We start from the raw sequence: 17,271 nt of genomic DNA, 5'->3' as shown, positions 1-17,271 counted from the left end.
CCTCCATTCACGCCTGTCGCGACACCACTGGAGGCGGGCTGCACGATGTTGGAGCGTGAGGGGAAGACGGCCTAACGGTGTGCAGGACCGTAGCCCAGCTTCATGGAGACGGTTGCGAATGGTCCTCGCCGATACCCCAGGAGCAACAGTGTCCCTAATTTGCTGGGAAGTGGCGGTGCGGTCCCCTACGGCACTGAGTAGGATCCTACGGTCTTGGCGTGCATCCGTGCGTCGCTGCGGTCCGGTCCCAGGTCAACGGGCACGTGCACCTTCCGCCGACCACTGGCGACAACATCGATGTACTGTGGAGACCTCACGTCCCACGTGTTGAGCAATTCGGCGGTACGTCCACCTGGCCTCCCGCATGCCCACTATACGCCCTCGCTCAAAGTCCGTCAACTGCACATACGGTTCACGTCCACGCTGTCGCGGCATGCTACCAGTGTTAAAGACTGCGATGGAGCTCCGTATGCCACGGCAAACTGGCTGACACTGACGGCGGCGGTGCACAAATGCTGGTCAGCTAGCGCCATTCGACGGCCAACACCGCGGTTCCTGGTGTGTCCGCTGTGCCGTGCGTGTGATCATTGCTTGTACAGCCCACTCGCAGTGTCCGGAGCAAGTATGGTGGGTCTGACACACCGGTGTCAATGTGTTCTTTTTTCCATTTCCAGGAGTGTAAAATGATCAATTATCCGTACATACACTGCCTTTTCAATAACTTTAGCAAACACGATGGCATAGAAATAGGTCTAAAATTGTCGCCGTTATCCCTTTCTCCCTTTTAATAAAGCAGCTTTACTGCTTAGTAATTTAATCGATAAGGAAACTGACAATTCCTAAAGGAAGAATTACAAATATGGCCAAGTACAGGGCTAACATGTGCATCACAGTACTTTAATATTCGGCTAGGCAGTCCATCATGTCCATGAGAGTTCTTAGGCATCAGAGATTTCATTACTGACTCAATCTCCCCCTTGTCAGTATCACAAAGGAATATTTCAGACATCTGTCTCAGAAAGACATTTTCGAAGAGCGCTATTTGATTCCCTGTAGAAACTAACTCACCAGCAACGCTCAGAAAGTTACGTACTACACGAATATGTAATAAAAATGGGGGTTCATATTAAAAAAAAAACGCAGTTGATAACCGTTTGACCTATGGCAGCGCTCCCTAACGGGCCAACGAGAGCGCCATCTGGTTTTCTCTTCGAGCTAGACGAGTTTCGTTCTTTGTAGTTTTTTTCGTTTGATCCTTATTTCGTGAGATATTTGGCCCGGTCACGATCAGTTAGTGGGATGGTGCAGTAGTAAGAGCATTTTTGAGCAATGAAGGGCAGAACATTTTGAAGCTGGAAACCTACTTTTGGTTGCTGTTTTCACCATAGGAGAGTTTACACGAAAATTCTCTCTCTTTACTTACTGAGCTGTTTAGAGCCCTGTGTACGTAATCCTATACGTATTGTATATTTTTCGATAGTAGTAAGTGTGGTACAGCGTTTCCTCTATAATTGGGGAAAACACATCCTATTCTTACGATTATTAGGCTGTCGTATTTATTCAATGTATCGTAACGATCCATAGTGCAATGCAGCTATTGCAAAAATTAAACAAAATATTGAGAACAAAAAGAGTGGGGTTTCTCCCTTGTGTGTAATTTAGTATAAAATTTAGAATGAATTTTTTGCTATTTGCTCGTCTCCTGGTAGTATGAATCCAGCGGAATGAATTGATTTTGCTTACTTTTGTCACTGACTGGCTGGGTGAGATTAAGATATGTGAACACAAAATAAGCAGTCTTGCATATGCGGATGACTTAGTTGTGATGGCAGATTCAGAGCTAGATCAGAAATGTAAGGACTATGGTATGAAGATTAGCATCTCCAAAACGAAAGTAATGTCAGTGGGAAAGAAATACAAACGGATTGAGTGCCAAATAGGAGGAACAAAGTTAGAACAGGTGTACGGTTTCAAGTACTTAGGATGCATATTCTCACAGGATGGCAACATAGTGAAAGAACTGGAAGCGAGGTGTAGCAAAGCTAATGCAGTGAACGCTCAGCTACGATCTACTCTCTTCTGCAAGAAGGAAATCAGTACCAAGACTAAGTTATCTGTGCACCGTTCAATCTTTCGACCAACTTTGTTGTATGGGAGCGAAAGCTGGGTGGATTCAGGTTACCTTATCAACAAGGTTGAGGTTACGGATATGCAAGTAGCTAGGCTGATTGCATGTACTAGTAGATGGGAACAATAGCAGGAGGGTGTCCACAACGAGGAAATCAAAGAAAAACTGGGAATGAACTCTATATATGTAGCAGTCAGGGCGAACAGGCTTAGATGGTGGGGTCATGTTACACGCATGGGAGAAGCAAGGTTACCCAAGAGACTCATGGGTTCAGCAGTAGAGGGTAGGAGGAGTCGGGGCAGACCAAGGAGAAGGTACCTGGATTCGGTTAAGAATGATTTTGAAGTAATAGGTTTAACATCAGAAGAGGCACCAATGTTAGCACTGAATAGGGGATCATGGAGGAATTTTATAAGGGGGCTATGCTCCAGACTGAACGCTGAAAGGCATAATCAGTCTTAAATGATGATGATGGTGATGATGATGATACTTTTGTCACTGTGCCATTTCATTACACTGCATACTTCACACCATGACCCATTTAATACAGTCAGCGGTTAATCACATTAATGTGAACACCCCATATATTCGATGTCAATCCTCAGTTACGACTCACAGATGACAGGAGGCAGCACTAGCAGTGGAGGGTATATAAAACATGTTGGAGGATGTATAAAACATTGAAGTCTTCGCCGCAATGCGTAAACGGAGCGATTTAATGGATGCTGTGCTTCTTGACTTCCGCAAGGCGTTCGATACAGTTCCCCACAGTCGTTTAATGAAAAAAGTAAGAGCATATGGACTATCAGACCAATTGTGTGATTGGATTGAAGAGTTCCTAGATAACAGAACGCAGCATGTCATTCTCAATGGAGAGAAGTCTTCCAAAGTAAGAGTGATTGCAGATGTGTCTCAGGGGAGTGTCATAGGACCGTTGCTATTCACAATATACATAAATGACCTTGTGGATGACATCGGAAGTTAACTGAGGCTTTTTGCAGATGATGCTGTGGTGTATCGAGAGGTTCTAACAATGGAAAATTGTACTGAAATGCAGGAGGATCTGCAGTGAATTGACACACGGTGCAGGGAATGGCAATTGAATCTTAATGTAGACAAGTGTAATATGCTACGAATACATAGGAAGAAAGATCGTTTATGATTTAGCTACAATATAGCAGGTCAGCAACTGGAAGCAGTTAATTCCATAAATTATCTGGGAGTAGGCATTAGGAGTGATTTCAAATGGAATGATCATATAAAGTTGATCGTCGGTAAAGCAGATGCCAGACGGAGATTCATTGGAAGAATCCTAAGGAAATGCAATCCGAAAACAAAGGAAGTAGGTTACAGTACGCTTGTTCGCCCACTGCTTGAATACTGCTCAGCAGTGTGCGATCCGTACTAGATAGGCTTGATAGAAGAGATAGAGAAGATCCAACGGAGAGCAGCGCGCTTCGTTACAGGATCATTTAGAAATCGCGAAAGCGTTACGGAGATGATAGATAAACTCCAGTGGCAGACTCTGCAGGAGAGACGCTCAGTACACACACCGTCAGGAGTGTGGATGTAGATGTAGATGTAATTGACATCCAAAAGGGCGTGACCGTAGGCTTTTGAGGCAAGGGTTGAAGCATTTTCGAAACGGCTAAGATCGTAAACTATTCGTGCCCTGCTGTGGTGAATGCATACCGAGCATGGCGAAACGGTGCTACCAAAAGCCGACGGCGAGGTAACTGTGGTGCACCACACCACGACAGGTGAACGAAGGCTAGAGAGGTGTCTACGGGTGATTAGACGTGCAGCTGTCGAGCAGCTGACTGCCCAGATGAACCAAAGGGCTACCGACAGTGTCTCCTCAACGACCACTCAGCAAGCTGTGCTGCGTATGGGCGTCAGCAGCAGGTGCCTGGTCCTTACACTCATTCTGACTGCTGTTGATACCGAGCGAGGTGGCGCAGTGGTAGCTCACTGGACTCGCATGCGGGAGGACGACGGTTCAATCCCGCGTCCGGCCATCCTGATTTAGGTTTTCCGTGATTTCCCTAAATCGCTCCAGGCAAATGCTGGGATGGTTCCTTTCAAAGGGCACGGCCGACTTCCTTCCCCATCCTTCCCTAATCCGATGAGACCGAAGACCTGGCTGTTTGGTCTCTTCCCCCAAAACAACCCAACAACCCCACAACTGCTGTTGATCGGAAGTGAATGCTAGAATTTTCACGTCAGTATAGCAACCGGACATCCACAGAATGCCGACGGGTGGCCTTGTCAGATGAATCACATTTTATGCTCCATCGGACAGTTGGCCATTGTCGTGTACGGTGATACATGTGTGAAAGCGAACACCGTGCAACAACCGCTGGAGGGGCCCAGGTTGGAGGAGAGAGTGTAACGGTCTGGGGAATATCTACATGATTATTCTGCAATTCACATTTAAGTACTTGGCAGAGGGTTCATCGAACAACAATCATACTATCTACCATTCCACTCCCGAACAGCGCGCGGGAAAAACGAACACTTAAACCTTTCTGTTCGAGCTCTGATTTCTCTTATTTTATTTTGATGATCATTCCTACCTATGTAGGTTGGGCTCAACAAAATATTTTCGCATTCGGAAGAGAAAGTTGGTGACTGATATTTCGTAAATAGACCTCGCCCCGACGAAAAACGTTTTTGCTTTAATGACTCCATCACAACTCGCGTATCATATCTGTCACACCCCCTATTACGTGATAATACAAAACGAGCTGCCCTTCTTTGTACCCTTCCGATGTCCTCCGTCAACCCCACCTGGTATGGATCCCACACCGCAGAGCAATATTCTAACAGAGGACGAACGTGTGTAGTGTAAGCTGTCTCTTTAGTAGACTTGTTGCATATTCTAAGTGTCCTGCCAATGAAACGCAACCTTTGGCTCGCCTTCCCCACAATATTATCTATGTGGTCTTTCCAACTGAAGTTGTTCGTAATTTTAACACCCAGGTACTTAGTTGAATTGACAGCCTTGAGAATTGTACTATTTATCGAGTAATCGAATTCCAACGGATTTCTTTTGGAACTCATGTGGATCACCTCACACTTTTCGTTATTTAGCGTCAACTGCCACCTGCCACACCGTACAGCAATCTTTTATAAATCGCTTTGCAACTGATACTGGTCTTACGATGACCTTACTAGACGGTAAATTACAGCATCATCTGCGAACAACCTAAGAGAACTGCTCAGATTGTCACCCAGGTCATTGATATAGATCAGGAACAGCAGAGGTCCCAGGACGCTTCCCTGGGGAACACCTGATATCACTTCAGTTTTACTCGATGATTTGCCGTCTATTACTACGAACTGCGATCTTCCTGATAGGAAATCACGAATCCAGTCGCACAACTGAGTCGATACCCCATAGGTCCGCAGCTTGATTAGAAGTCGCTTGTGAGGAACGGTGTCAAAAGCTTTCCGGAAATCTAGAAATACGGAATCAACTTGAGATCCCCTATCGGTAGCGGCCATTACTTCGTGCGAATAAAGAGCTAGCTGCGCTGCACAAGAACGATGTTTTCTGAAACCATGCTGATTACGTATTAATAGATCGTTCCCTTCGAGGTGATTCATAATGTTTGAATACAGTATATGCTCCAAAACCATACTGCAATCCGACGTCAATGATATAGGTCTGTAGTTCGATGGATTACTCCTACTACCCTTCTTAAACACTGGTGCGACCTGCGCAATTTTCCAATCTGCAGGTACAGATCTATCGGTGAGCGAGCGGTTGTATATGATTGCTAAGTAGGGAGCTATTGTATCAGCGTAATCTGAAAGGAACCTAATCGGGACCTGAAGACTTGCCCGTATCAAGGGATTTGAGTTGCTTCGCAACCCCTAAGGTATCTACTATGTTCGTGGGATTCCCTGGCTGATGGGGACATTCTGAAAGGCACAATGGACCAACACAAGTATGCATCTATCCCTGGGGACTATGTGAACCTCTACATCCAGTTTGTTTTTCCTCAGCACGATTGCATCTACCTGTAGGACAATGCAACATACCACACAGCTCGCTGTGTGCGTACATAGTTCAGAGAGCAACAGGATGAGTTTATTGTACTCCTCTGGCCATCATAATCCCAGGATTTAAACTCAATCGCGAATTGTGGGACCATCTCGATCGGATCCTCAACCGAGAAACCTAGAACAGCTGGCCTCAGCGCTCAAGACGACGTGGACCCACATCCCTGTCGGTACCTTCCACAACCTCGCTGACTCCCTTCCTGCACATCTCGCAGGGGTCTGCGCTGCAAAAGGTTTCTCAGGCTTGTGACAGCTGAGCAGAGAAATGTGACTGGACAGTGCATACAACACATTTGTGAAGTCTTTTATTCTGCATCGTTTCTTTGTGAAAGGAGAGTTAGTGTTGAACGTCCCGTCGACGACAAGGTAATTAGAGACACAACACCAGCTCGGTTTGATGAAGGGCATGAAAAGAAATCGGCCGAGTGCTTTTTCAAAGAAACCATACCGACAATTCCCTTAAGCAGTTTGTCCGCTGCTCGTGGTCGTGCGGTAACGTTCTCGCTTCCTGCGCCCGGATTCCCGGGTTCGATCACCGGTGGGGTCAGGGTTTTGCTCTGCCTCGTGATGACTGGGTGTTGTGTGATGTCCTTAGGTTAGTTAGGTTTAAGTAGTTCTACGTTCTCGGGGACTAATGACCATAGCTGTTAAGTCCCATAGTGCTCAGAGCCATTTGAACCTTAATCGCTGAAAACCCATATCTGGATGGGATGAAGGGGATGTGAGTCGGAGTCAAATGTCTCACCACTTCATCACCTCGCTGCACCCATTTGCTTGTGCCCACACCAGTTTTTGTGGTAGGCACTGGCTTGGTTTCTCATTTCCTCTAGTTATTGCCGTGTTGTTTCATTTCTACATCTGCTTCTTTTACCTACAAACCACTGCGACGTGGTACCACACGCTAGAGTTTCTGCCCACTCGATTCACGAATGGAGCAGGGGAAGGACGACGCCTCTGCACGCGTTGTCATCAGTCTAGTATTGTCTTCGCCGCGCATGTCACAAGTAACTGACGAAACGTAACCCTCCGTTCCATATGCATCCTGGCGACCTGGCAGAAGCAGTCATAACCAGCTGCTTAACTAATCCCATGTTACGTCGCAAACAAAACGAAATGTACGAAAATGAAACATCTACAATCGCCCACAAGATGTCATTTATTGTATGGCTACCAGTTCTTCAATACACCATCGTCAGGCCTTGGCTGATGCCGAGACAGTCACGCTGCATCAATGGTCAACATCTTTAACTGGTTTTCGCAGATTACCTGTAAACCGCAATGTTGTCTCTCCAACCATAATTGCACATTGTCCACATTTACAGTTTAGTTCTTCTTGCTTCCATCCCCACTATCATACTTCTGCACTCTTATGGTAGTCGTGAAACTTTATTTTCGTGTGGCACTAAACTCTCCGTAGACTCCGAGATGCAGTGTTTAATATGTTCGTGTTTCGTGAAGTGTTGGCCAAAGTTGATTTCCAATTAGTTTTTATTCCACTAGAATTAGTTTTCGCTGTAAACTATCAACGTAATATTTCATTAGTTTGTGCTTTGAGGAAACTGTTATCGTCATGGTGAGTTACATACCGCAATATTTCACATGTACGCTGTATGAATGGAAAAGAAAATTCAGGATGTGTTAGGCGATGATCAGTTCAGCTTTAGGAAAGGTAAAGGCACTAGAGAGGCAATTCTGATTTTGTGCTTGATAATGAAAACAAAGAAAAATCAAGGCTTATTCGTACCATCTGTTGACTTAGTAGAAGCGTTCGACAATGTAAAATGGTGCAAGATTCTCGAAATTCTAAGCAAAAGTAGGGAAGCTATAGGGAGAGACGTGTAATATACTATATGTACAGGAGCCAAGAGGGAATAATAAGAAGTTCTGGGATTAGGAAGGATGTAAGACGGAATGTAGTCTTTCGTCCATACTGTTCAATCTGTACATCGAAGAAGCAAAGATGGAAATAAAAGAAAGGTTCAGGGGTGGGATTAAAATCCAAGGTGAAAGAATATGAATGATACAATTCGCTGATAACATTGGTATCCTATGTGAAAGTGAAGAACAATTGCATGGTCTGCTGAATGGAACGATAGCCCAATGAAGACAGAATATGGATTGAGAGTAAATCGAAGAAAGCCGAAAGTAATTAGAAGTAACAGAAATCAGAACAGCGATAAACTTAACATGAGGATTGATCGTAAAGGAGTAGATGAAGCTAAGGAATTCTGCCACCTAGGCAGCGAAATAACCAATGACGGACGGAGCAAGAAGGATATCAAAACCAGGCTATCACTAACGAAGGAGACATTCCTGGCCAAGAGAAGTCCACTAGTATCAAACATAGGCCTTAATTTGAGGAAGAAATTTCTGAGAACGTACGTCTGGAATACAGCATTGACAATACTGGTCATTAAAATTGCTACACCAAGAAGAAATGCAGATGATAAACGGGTATTCATTGGACAAATATATTATACTAGAACTGCCATGTGATTACATTTTCACGCAATTTGGGTGCATAGATCCTGAGAAATCAGTACCCAGAACAAACATCTCCGGACGTAATAACGGCCTTGATACGCCTGGGCATTGAGTCAAACACAGCTTGGATGGCGTGTACAGGTACAGCTGCCCATGCAGCTTCAACACGATACCACAGTTCATCAAGGATAGTGACTGGTGTATTGTGACGAGCCAGTTGCTCGGCCACCATTGTCCAGACGTTTTCAATTGGTGAGAGATCTGGAGAATGTGCTGGCCAGGGCAGCGGTCAAACATTTTCTGTATCCAGAAAGTCCCGTACAGGATCTGCAACATGCGGCCGTGCATTATCCTGCTGAAATGTAGGGTTTCGCAGGAAGCGAATGAAGGTTAGAGCCACGGGTCGTAACACATCTTAAATGTAGCGTCTGCTGTTCAAAGTGCCGTCAATGCGAACAAGAGGCGATCCAGACGTGTAACCAATGGCACCCCATACCATCACGCTGGGTGATACGCCAGTATGGCCTTGACGAATACACGCTTCCAATGTGCGTTCACCGCGATGACGCCAAACACGGATGCGACCATCAGGGTACTGTAAACAGAACCTGGATTCATCCGAAAAAATTACGTTTTGCCATTCGTGCACCCATGTTCGTCATTGAGTACACCATCGCAGGTGCTCCTGTCTGTGATGCAGCGTCAAGGATAACCGCAGCCATGGTCTCCGAGCTGATAGTCCCTACTGCTGCAAACGTCGTCGAACCGTTCGTGCAGATGGTTGTTGTCTTGCAAACGTCCCCATCTGTTGACTCAGGGATCGAGACGTGGCTGCACGATCCGTTACAGCCATGCCCGTCATTTCGACTGCTAGTGATACGAGGCCGTTGGGATCCAGCACGGCGTTCCATATTACCCTTCTGAACCCACCGATTTCATATTCTGCTACCAGTCATTGTATCTCGACCAAAGCGAGCAGCAATGTCGCGATACGATAAGCCGCAATCGCGATAGGCTACAATCCGACCTTTATCAAAGTCGGAAATGTGATGATACGCGTTCCTCCTTCCTACACGAGGCATCACAACAACGTTTCACCAGGCAACGCCGGTCAACTGCTGTTTGTGCATGAGAATTCGGTTGGAAATTTTCCTCATGTCAGCACGTTGTAGGTGTCGCCACCGGCGTCAACCCTGTGTGAATGCCCTGAAAAGCTAATCATTTGCATATCACAGTATCTTCTTCCCGTCGGTTAAATTTCACGTCTGTAGCACGTCATCTTCGTGGTGTAGCAATTTTAATGGTCAGTAGTGTATAACAGTGAAACATGTACTGTGGGAAAACCGCAAGAGAGAAGAATCGAAGCATTTGAGATGTGATGCTACAGACGAATGTTGAAAATTAGGTGGACTGTTAAGGTAAGGAATGAGGAGGTTCTGCGCAGATTGGGAGAGGAAAGGAATGTGTGGAAAACACCGAGTAGGAGAAGGGACAGGGTGATAGACCATCTCTTAAGATATCAGAGAATGATTTCCATGGTACTAGAGGGAGCTGTAAAGGGTAAAAACTATAGAGGAAGACAAAGATTGGAATACATCGAGCAATTAATTGTGTAGGTAGGTTGCAAGTGGCTCTGTGAGATGAAGAGGTTAGCATATGTGAGGAATTCGTGGCGGGCCGCATCAAACCAGTCAGAAGACTCATGACTCAAAAAAAAAAAAAAAAAAAAACTACTATATGAACAGATACTAAGATCGCTAGCATTGCTATCCCTGCGCTGAAATTGTGTAAAAGCACCCATCCATACCCGAAAGCTTCAAAATTGAGGAATTCCATATTACAACTATTATCCGTCACACAGGGCCCAAACGTCAGGGGAATAGTTATGAATACACTGAAGTGATAAAAGTCACTGGATAGCTATATCCAAATATACAGATGGCGGTAGTATCGCGTACATAAGCTATAAAACGGCAGTGCGTTGCCGGAGTTGTCACTTATATGAAGGTGATTCATGTGAAAAGGTTTCCGACGTGATTACGGCCGCACGATAGGAATTAACAGGCTCTGAACACGGAACGGTAGTTGGAGCTAGACGCATGGGGCTCTCCATCTCGGAAACCGTAAGTAATTCCGTGGTTTGAGATTCACAGTATCTTTAGTGCGCGAAGAGTACCATAGTTCAGCCATTATCTCTCATAACTGACAACGCAGTGGCCGTTGGCCTTCACTTAACGACCAAAAGCACCGGCGTTTGCGTGGAGTTGTCAGCGCTAACAGACAAGCAGCACTGCCTGAAATAACCTTAGAAATTGGTGTGGGACGTGCGACGAACGTATCAGTTAGGACAAGCTGCAATTTTTTGCCATTTGCGTTGTGAGCACCAGGTTCTGTCGGCTTAGTACTTTATGCAGGCCGTTATGCTGGACACAGATCTCTCAGCCAGTACCCATGGCCACTACCACTGTTGCTCATGCGGCACCACGTTGAGGTAGGGCTGCGGGGAATTCTTTGGTCTACGCTTCAGTGTTATATTTTCTTTACTTACAGCAATTACACATATTTTTTAAACAAAAACACAGGAATTTGGCAGTAGGAACTTATAAATTTATGATATAATTTAAGAAGAGAATAAAAGAAGACAGGCAAGAGTAGATAGAGACAGCCCTCCACCAACACCACATACGGAAGGGGACTTGGTATTGAATTTCAAGTCCAACGTAGACGTATGGTGCTCCCCATTTTGGTATTATCACATGGGCATTCCTCTTCGGGAAAATTCGATTTGTTCGATCCATGCAGATCTAATCTACGTTTCAAAATTTGGAAATTTGTGGTAAGTTGTTGTGAGACCAAACTGCTGAGTTTATGGGTCCCTAAGCTTACACACTAGTTAATCTATCACGCGAAGGGCGACACCCACACCCATCCAGTCTACGTCGATATTGTTAGTGTGCTGTTTGAGTTGATGATTGTTAGGTTATATAACTACTACTACCACTGGGTTAGCTAATAAACAAATTATACATGGCTTTGGAACAATATCCTGCCCCAGTGTAATCTTATTAAGTTACATACTGTTCCTCCATTGCTGTAGGAGATAAGGTACCACTAACCTATTACTAAACTTGTAAATAAATGTTATAGAATACAATTAGACTTCTTTGAATAGTACACTCATTAATTTTGTATAATTGCGAAGTACGCATGATATGTTTCTGTTGTGCATTTACAATCTTTGATTTTGCTTGCTTACTTTATTTTAAATTTATATTACATTCAAATTATTACATTTACAATGATGTATTCATTTATGTAACTACTTAACAATAGCGCGTATAGGTTTAACGTGGATTCTAGAACAATATCTGTCCTCAGACTATCCTAATTACTCCCGCATACAATTAAATTCATTCATAATAAGATATAAATTGCAATATTTGATTAATGTTTACGCGACTAGTATTTATGGTACTTTTTTATATTATGTACATATTGTGTATCTATGTTATGCCAGTGTTGTCACTGTCACTCGTATCATCTTCAGCACTGGGGATACTCGAGCTATAATTGTCGGCCTGTCTTCGTCTTCTGATCCGTCTGTATTGATGAGTCTGTTTGTATATGTCACGTTCTGCTTTTGAGATGTTGTTGGCGACTGCGTTCTACTGCGTCCTTGTATGTGGGTTCCTCAGTGCATAGCACAGTGTTGTTTCCGTTCGTGTTCTATGTTATTTCGTAAGTGTCTGAATCTAAGGCATTTCAAAAGGAAGTGTTCTCGGGAGCCAAATCCCCCACATGCACAACGACTGCTTTCCCAAAGCGACATGCACTCTAAGTGCGTGGGATAAGGGCCATATCCAGTCACAAAATGAACGAAGCCTCGGCTGGGGTAAATATGGTGCAACCATAACCACTCCCTGACATTGGGGAAAAAATAGACTGGACGGGCCTTAGCACCATTGTCCCACTCTTTTTGCCAAGTGTCCACACGACAATTTTTAGTTGGCGCCTATCTTCTGTGTGTTGCCCATTGACCTGCAACACTCCCTCAGGTCTGCTCATCTTCAGCCAGTATGTTGCAACCCGATACCTGGTGGTTATATCGACAGGGTATATTCCAAGTACTACATGAAGCCAATCGACTGATGTGGTGCCCAACGCTCCAGAAAGTAGCACAGTCCTCTGCCCCCGCCTAACAGTGATTCTGCTCTTGACCAGAGCGAGTCTGTGTGCCCATCTACTAGCTGCAAAGTTCAATACCGACTCGAAAAGTGCACAATGGTACGTTATTATACGTGTGAGTGGTAGTCTATATCATGTCGCTGCGGGGAACGCATTAATTTCCCATTTCAACAGTATAGTTCTTGAATGCCCGTTAAACTCTTCGGCCAGCCTGGGGAATTCCGCGCTTGCAATTCTATTCCTCATAGCTCTGAGCTGCAAGATCTTCACGGCTGCCTTGTATACACGTAGCACTGCACACCTGCCTGCTCTGGATCCAAGCACACACTCTCCCGTGACCCCTGAAAAGGTCTGTATATTTTCTTAATGTCGAGATCTTCTGAACTCCACCCACAGACCTGAGATCAGAAAGCACATTCCCATCAGTGGGCAAGTTTTCCGTCTGAAAGATTATCTTGTCCATATGCTCGGTTGCAGGGAAGCAAATCTGTTGTAAAATCAGTTGTTGTTGTTGTTGTTGTGTCTTCAGTCCTGAGACTGGTTTCATGCAGCTCTCCATGCTACTCTATCCTGTGCAAGCTTCTTCATCTCCCAGTACTTATTGCAACCTACATACTTCTGAATCTGCTTAGTGTATTCATCTCTTGCTCTCCCTCTATGATTTTTACCCTCCACGCTGGCCCCCAATGCTAAATTTGTGATCCCCTGGTGCCTCAGAACATGTTCTACCAACCGGTCCCTTCTTCTTGTCAAGTTGTGCCATAAACTCCTCTTCTCCCCTATTCTATTCAATACCTCCTCATTAGTTACGCGATCTATCCATCTTCAGCATTCTTCTGTAGCGTCCATGTTTCACTTCCATACATGGCTACACTCCATACAAATACTTTGAGAAATGACTTCCTGACACTTGAATCTATACTCGAAGTTAACAAATTCCTCTTCTTCAGAAACGCTTTCCTTGTCATTGCCAGTCTACATTTTATATCCTCTCTACTTCGACATCATTAGCTATTTTGCTCCCCAAATAGCAAAACTTCTTTACTACTTTAAGTGTCTCATTTCCTAATCTAATTCCCTCAGAATCACCCAAATTGATTCGACTACATTCCATGATCCTTGTTTTGCTTTTGTTGATGTTCATCTTATATCCTCCTTTCAAGACAGTGTCCATTCCGTTCAACTGCTCTTCCCGGTCCTTTGCTGTCTCTGACAGAATTACAATGTCATCGGTGAACCTCAAAGTTTTTATTTCTTCTCCATGGATTTTAATACCTACTCCGAATTTTTGTCGTGTTTCCTTTGCTGCTTGCTCAATATACAGATTGAATAACATCGGGGATAGGCTACAACCCTGTCTCACTCCCTTCCCAACCACTGCTTCCCTTTCATGCTCCTCGTCTCTTATCTGCCTTCTGGTTTCTGTACAAACTGTAAATAGCCTTTTGCCCCCCGTATTTGACCCAAGCCGCGTACAGAATTTGAAAGAGAGTATTCCAGTCAACATTGTAAAAAGCTTTCTCTAAGTCTACAAATACTAGAAACGTAGGTTTGCCTTTCCTTAATCTATCTTCCAAAATAAGTCGTAGGGTCAGTATTGCCTCACGTGTTCCAACATTTCTACGGAATCCAAACGAATCTTCCTCGAGGTCGGCTTCTACCAGTTTTTCCAACCTCTGTAAGAATTCGCGTTAGTATTTTGAAGCTGTGACTTATTAAACTGATAGTTCGGTAATTTTCACTTCTGTCAACACCTGCTTTCTTTGGGATTGGAATTATTATATTCTTCTTGAAGTCTGAGGGTATTTCGCCTGTCTCATACATCTTGCTCACCAGATGGTAGTGTTTTTTCAGGACTGGCTCTCCCAAGGCCGTCAGTAGTTCTAATGGAATGTTGTCTACTCCGGGGGCCTTGTTTCGACTCAGGTCTTTCAGTGCTCTGTCAAACTCTTCACGCAGTATCGTATCTCCCATTTCATCTTCATCAGTACAGTTAGTACAGTGAAATTTTACGTTAATGTTCAATGTCAACAGACGACCGGAATGAGTGCTAACACCATTACGTAGCCTGCAGCGCCTCTCTTGGACTTTTGACCACATCGGTTGGACTGTAGACGACAGGAAAATCGTGGCCTGGTCAGACTAGTCCCGATTTCAGTTTATAACCGTTGAAGGTATGGTTCGAGTGTGGCACAGACCCCATGAAGCCATGGATCCAAGTTGTCAACAAGGCACTGTGCAAGCTTGTGGTGGCTCCATAATTGTGAGAGCTGTGTTTACGTGGCATGGACAGGATTCTTTGGTCCCACTGAACCGATCATTGTAAATTCTTATGTTCGGCTACCTGGAGACAATTTGCAGTCTTTCATGAACTTCATGTTCCCAAACAACGATGACATTTTTATGGATGACAATGCTTCATGTCTCAGGGCCACAATTGTTCACAAATTGTTTGAAGAACATTCTGAACATTTAAAGAGATTGATTTGGCCACCCATATCGCCTGGCATGAACTCCATCGAATCATGGGACATAATCGAGAGGTCAGTTCGTGCACAAAATCTTGCACTGGTAACTCTTTCGCAGTTATTCACGGCTATAGAGGCAGCATGGCTCAGAATTAGTACATGGGACTTCCAGCAGTTCGTTGGGTCCACGCCACGTCGAGCTGCTGCAATACGCCGGGCAAAAGTAGGTCCGACACGCTATTACGAGGTATCCCACGATTTTTGTGACTTCAGTGTGTAGTTCGTCTGTGTTAAATCTGTGCAACAGCAATTAGGCACCTCTGTAGATGTTTGCAGACACCAGGGTTAACAACTTTCTTCCACAGTGGGTGGGTTAAAAACTGGGCTGTTTAAATGAATACCCTAAATACAGTTCCGTTCAGCGTTAATTTCTCCACACAATTTATCATATATACTTCCGTAAGAAATCAAACAAGGATGGCAAAACAAACTATACCAAAGTTAATCATAGTCTTTAGACGAAAACATACGAATTCCTGATGAAAAAAAATTGCACGAAAAATCCCTTCTAAAAGAAAAAGAAACGATATATGAAAGCATTAATAAGAACATTTAACAGCGTAGTAAGGTACTCTTATTGCGTCACAGGCCGTCAAATTAAATTGAACCATATTCGTGTCTTGCATATTAGTCTAACACACTAATGCAAAATAAATGACCGAACACGAAGGAATAATCTGAACTGCACATAAATCAATAGACGTGACGTACATGAACAGATAAACAAATGATAACAACTTCATAAAAATGGGTGATTTATTCAAAAGAAAGAGCTTCACAAACTGAGCAACCCAATAACGCGTAGTTACTTCTCTGGCCCGTAGGCAAGAAGTTACTTGGTTTATGTGCCCATAATGCCCAAATGTTCTCAACAGGGGAGAGATCCGGTGACCTTGCTGCCCGAGGTGGGATTTGGCAAGCACGAAGAAGTGGAGCAGAAACTCTTGCCGTGTGCGAGCGCGCATTATCTTGCTGAAAAGTAGGCACAGGATGGCTTGCCATGAAGGGTAACAAAACGGGGCGCACAATATCGTCGACGTACAGCTGTGTACTGTGAGAGTGACCCGGATGACAACCAAAGCGATCCTGCTATGAAATTAAATGACACCCCAAATCATCACTCGTAGCTGTCGGGCCGTATAGAGGGCGGCAGCCATGTTGGTATACCACATCCGTCTCCGGCGGCTTCAGACGCATCTTCGCAGGTATGAGGGCTCAGTTCGAGGCGGGGCTCGTCACTAAAGCCAATCCGCTCCAGTCAGTGAGTATCTGGAGACGACCCAGGCTGTGGTCGAATACCAAACTGACTCACTTGCGGTACGGCCCGACAACCAAACTGACTGTTGGGTGCCATGTCATTTCATTTGTTATCCATGGCCCTCTTACAGCGCAGCGGTACGTGGACGATATTGTACGCCCCGTTTTGTTGTCCTTCGTGGCAAGCCATCCTGGGCTTACTGGGCTAAGAGAATTCTTCTCGGTAAACTTTAGCGTAGCTTCCTCCCACAAACGAGTAACTTCTTGATCGCACGTGTGTTTCGACATGTCCACCCCGGGCTTAACAGGCACATTGTAAAATTTTTGATTTACATTAATGCTGAACACAATAAGCGTCATATTCGTTGTTGAATGTCACGACTGACTCAATGACCTAAGCGTAATGATTTCGACCGTTGCAGCAGAGAATTCCGTGGATGATATCTGTCACCTGTGCCACAGTTGCTTTAGATTCGGGTATCCCAAGCATCCGTTCAGAGAGCGCACATAGGTTGGTAGACACTTTAATACTGCTCATTATAATAATGTATATTCTCAGAATTAAAAAATGTTATGTGAGTTTTTCATTTTCCCCCTCACGTTTTAAATGAGATTCAGTGA

The sequence above is a fragment of the Schistocerca americana genome, chromosome 9 (genome assembly GCF_021461395.2).
Source record: "Schistocerca americana isolate TAMUIC-IGC-003095 chromosome 9, iqSchAmer2.1, whole genome shotgun sequence".
Lineage (NCBI taxonomy): Eukaryota > Metazoa > Arthropoda > Insecta > Orthoptera > Acrididae > Schistocerca > Schistocerca americana.
The sequence above is the reverse complement of the archived record's forward strand: the minus strand, read 5'-3'. Positions refer to the sequence as shown.